Source organism: Odontomachus brunneus, unplaced genomic scaffold (assembly GCF_010583005.1).
Source record: "Odontomachus brunneus isolate Ranch 3 - 2012 unplaced genomic scaffold, Obru_v1 Obru_scaffold_046, whole genome shotgun sequence".
In the NCBI taxonomy this organism is placed as follows: Eukaryota; Metazoa; Arthropoda; class Insecta; order Hymenoptera; family Formicidae; genus Odontomachus; species Odontomachus brunneus.
Genome location: NW_022639496.1, coordinates 1629401 through 1634303, shown reverse-complemented (window position 1 = coordinate 1634303; position 4903 = coordinate 1629401). Strand labels below are relative to the sequence as shown.

General features: G+C 38.3%; 1 protein-coding gene across 1 annotated transcript in view; it reads left to right on the top strand.

Annotated features, from left to right (window-relative positions):
• The window catches only part of LOC116844753 (ras-related protein Rab-37-like), a 556153-nt gene that overhangs the window by 190042 nt on the left and 361208 nt on the right, over nucleotides 1-4903 (top strand). Inside the window, exon 3 of the mRNA XM_032816744.1 lies at nucleotides 585-810. The gene's annotated coding sequence lies outside the window, so the exon portion shown is untranslated. The remainder of the gene's footprint in view (nucleotides 1-584; nucleotides 811-4903) is intronic.

Sequence of the window (4903 nt, the reverse complement as noted above, 5' to 3'; positions counted from 1 at the left end):
GAGAGAGAGAGAGGGGGGGGGGGGGCAATGCCAGTATTGGATAACGCGTCGCTTGTAAAATCGCGCCTTATCGTCTCTACTAAATAACAATAACGTCGATGAATCGTCACGCCCACGTGTACTGGCGGACCTTATCTCGCTCGACAAACCGTCGCACGTTCGCCTTGAGCAAACTGCCTCCACCGCGTTGATAGGAGTGCATATATAGAGAACACACACACGCGCGCACACCCACACACACGCACATCATTACCCCACTCTTCCAACAATTCCCTTCTGTGTATCCTTTGCAGACACTCCTTCACTGTTCGCAATTTCCGTCCTTACGTTTCCATCGTGTCTGCGAGCAAATGACGGTTTATGCAGCTCTGAGAACGATATAACTCCAAGTGGGAAACAAAGCGAAAGAAAATGAGAAAATTCTATTCGGCCGAGTAAATAACTCCTTTGGCGTTACCATATTTCCTGGTTATCATTGGACGCTCCGCAAACTTTGTAGGAGACGGTGTTGAAATTCCCGACAGAAATGCTTCATCAAGTCGGCTCGGTTATGAGCGTAGTCTGAAGCCACGTTATATTTTCAGCGCTTTGTCCTCATGACGTGGAGAAGATCCAAATATGGGCCATGGTCCGAATACGGGCTGCCAGTGTTTTGACTCTGTATGGTGTTACTCTACCCTGAGAATGCAGACATACATACATTCCAGTGATTTTTTCCAAGGCTTGGTATGTAACGAAGTTTGATTTGAGCCGGTTCAGAAGTTATACAAGGTTTTTCTGACATTTCTGGACATCTGAAAAGTTATGCAGGTATGTAGATTTCATTTTTTACCCAGAAATATACATTTCATTGACATAACTGCGTATGAGCTATAGACAGTATAAGGACGGATGTATTGAAGGACATAATTAGTTTAATTGGAACATGTTCGCCAATATAACCTCATGTCATGTCCATAATGTTGCGAATATGGGTCACTATAGATGATTCTAACATGGACTAGTAAATAACAATGATAGTGGCCTAGATTTGCCAATTGGAAAGCGAAAATTTCAAGGAAATAGTGATGCAAGTTGTTTGTTTCGTGACAAAAAATTCTCTGACGTTACAACGGTAAAATTATGGCCACTGTTTTTAATGTGGACACACAATGATTGTGCGGAGACACAAGATGGCAAGATGATTATGTGTGCGATTTTCTTCCAAGAATATTACGAGAAACAAAATGTGTCTCTTTAGTTTAAATCTTTACTTTGAAATTATTACTTTGAGATTAAGAAGGTTAAATCAGAGAAGAAAACTAATATTTGGATCCCTTCTTCAAACAGCGCAAATTTCTCTCCTTCCAGAAAAATATGAAAATAAGTCAAGTGCGCGTCGCGCCAGCGAAATTACAATTTTCACACGCGTGTTTTATACGCGCGGCTTGCAGCATTCGTCCATGTGAAGGCTGCGACACCTTTCTTTCGGTCAGTTCTCTTTCGGACACGCGAATTTTTAACGAGCCGCGTATCTCCGTGCGCGGATTTCAGCGCTGACAGGTTTGAATTTTTCAGTACGAGGTATATGAAATTTTAATTTTCATAAACTGAAGCCCGAGGAAAAATTCTGATCCTACTTTCAGCCTTACTATTTCATTCAACACCTATCTTGATACTCTGAAACCTACATCAACCTCTTTCGATTCTATTTAATCTACCCAAATGACAATTTTTATCTTACTTACGACCTCACTATTCCATTCAACACCCTTTAACGCTGAAGAAAATGAAAAGGAATAACCAGTGTGAATAACTAAAAGTCCAGTCATTTTAAAAACATCCCCTTTACAAGTGTTGAAGTAGATATCCCACTTGCTTGATGGCACATCTATTCGCTCACAATAAGCTTAAACATTTTAAAAGAAAAGAAGTGGTAGTCCATATTTTTGGACCTTCTCCTCTATGTTAATTTCTCGTTCGTCGCACGTTTATCAACGACTCAAACGACTCGAGAACTTTCGTAGCGAAAATTGAAAAGCATCAGTCGAACGACAAAGCGACTCGTTGTCTCCCACACAACACAACGTTTAAAACCGGGACGTCTTAAAGACGTCTCACAGACGTCTGAGAGACATCTTTTACATCTTACACGGAGAAAAAATCAGTTGGTGCAACCGAATAGAAAATTAAGTGATTAGAAACGATATCTCTGTTATGAAAATTAATATTTCTGTTGTCGCGACCGAAAATATTCTGAACATTCAGCGATATTAGAACTCGGTTGAGGCAACTGAGAAGAATTGACTATACAGAAGCCTCAAAAAAGAATTTTCCGTTCTTACAGCCGAGTTTTCGTCTGATTCCTGAGCAACCGAAAATTCGGTTGCATGAACGGAATTGTTTTTTCCTTGTATGTTTTTTCCGTCTAATGTCGCGGAATGTTCAGACGAATATTTTCGGTCGCGACAACAGAAATATTAGTTTTCATAGCAGAGATATCATTTCTAATCACTTAATTTTTAGTTGGTTTCTATTCGGTTGCACCAACGGATTTTTTTTCCATGTAAGATGTAAAAGATGTTTCTGAGACGTCGGAATATAAAACGTCTCTAAGACGTCGTTAAGACGTCCCGATTTTATTTTGTGTGGGCTGTCTTTTTTTGGCAAAATTTGCGATTTGTTATTCCCCGATATTATATTGTATTTCGTAACGAGGAGAATTATGCGACAAACACGGCTGGCTTGCTCGGGGGAATCGTGAAAAAGCGTACGTAATTTATTTATCGCGGAGCCACCGATGTCTTGTCCGCGGACTAAGTAGCGTTGCCGTGCGATCGATAAGCCCGCTTACTAGAAAATTGCGCACAAACACGAACACATATTCCTCCTCCTTATCGACTTGACGCTTTCGTATTCACTCGCAGCCGGTATCGCTTCAGCGAAATACGGCACTGGCATTAAACGCGCGCCCGTAATCGTGGCCCTTTTCCACTGGCTAAGCATTTCATCGCGACAGATAGAAGATACTTGTCTAATTATCTCAAGTGCGCGTCGCGCCAGCGAAATTACAATTCTCAGACGCGTATCTCATACGCGCGGCCTGCAGCAGTCGTCCATGTGAAGGCTACGACACCCTTCTATCGGTCAGGTCCCTTTCGGACACGCGAATTTTTAACGAGCCGCGAATCTCCGTGCGCGGACTTCAGCGCTGAGAGGTTTGAGAGCTGTGGAGTTTTTCAGTACGAGATGTATTAAGACGTTTTAATTTTCATAAGCTGAAACCCGACTCGAAATTCTGATCTTACTTTCAGCCTTGCTGTTCCATTAAACACTTATTGATACTCTGAAACCTACATCAACCTCTTTTGATTCTATTTAATCTACCCAAGTCACAATTTTTATCTTACTTACGACTTCACTATTCCATTCAACATCCTTTGACACCGAAGAAAGTGAAAAGGAAAATTTCGGACATTATTGGAGAGTCAAAGCAGAAGTAAATTGTATCATTATAATTAAACTCACTTTGCTAAGTTAGCTTCTATTGCGTTGTAGAATTTAAGTTTTAACATAGGACCAAAACTTCGACTCAGGAGTATGCTTGTATTGAGTGAACTTATTTAAAAAAATGTGCCGCAACTTTTATGCAAGCGACTGTACGTTTTGTAAAGGTTTCAGGCTTAACCACTGTCTAGGCGCGGGTTTCTGGCTGACTTTTATAGTCTTTGAACTGAAACTTTTCCGTACAAATCAAAGAGTAAATTGATAAGAAATATGATACTCCCGTCATGCGATCATATCGGCTTCTCGGATCGGCTTTTCTTTCATTTAATGACACAGAAAGCTCTTTTGTATTATAAGTCATAAAAGAACATAAATTTATGTGTTTTTGAGCAAAATTATGCAAAAATATATCACACGATAAAAAAGAGTAAAAATACAAAATAAAATGCGCGTTTGCAATATAAAAATTAATTATCATTAATATATATAATTTTATTATTATTAAATTTATTTAATATTTATTTATTATCACATTAAAATATTATTTTAATTTTATAATATTGTTAAAAAATATAATTAGTTCTTACTATTATTAAAATATAAAGCATTTTTTTAAAATAAATATATCTCTGAATTTACTTATTTGTGTTCTCTCGAATTTTTTCAGTTAAATTGTTAAAGTTCTTCTCGTTACTAATTTGTGTGAAAAAGGTGAATAATAATAATGATAATAGTAGTAACAATAATTGTAATTGTATTTTATATAATTGCTGCCGCACTATTTTAGCGGCGCTTTCCGGATTGTAACTCTGAAAGAAAGTTGCGATAGCAAGATCCTGTATGTGGTAGCTAAATCTCGTTGTAATATATGGACACTTGAAAGTATAGCAGTGGACACATGTAGTAGCAACAGTAGCGAGAGTTTTAGTTACAGCAACAAAATTTTAATTGCGGCAACAAATACATTTTCAGCAAACCATGATTAGATGTGACAGTGAAGTCTCTTTTTCCGTGAAGAGTCAATCCCGAGTCCATGAATTTTCATAGTGATATTGTCCGGCAGAGACTACAAAATATCCGAATCGTCATTTTTTCATTATCGTCATTACTATTACTCTTCCTTTCAGGTCTCCTTGCGAAGTATTTTTTCTTCTCCTTTCCTCTTTTATCTGTAATTTTCTTTCTGAACGTAATAAGCGAATGCGCTGCGCGGAGATAGCGTTTGATCCACGCCGTGTCTGATATTATTAGGACCTTAACTTAGTTTCCGCCCGCAAATGTTAGATGGCAATGCAAACAGTTCTAGTAGTCATTACTAACGAAACAGGTAGTTTGTGATTAATTTCGACATTTCTCGATAACATTCAGTCAGCATACACAATTATTTTCCTAAACAACAATTTCTTTTGCTTTGTGA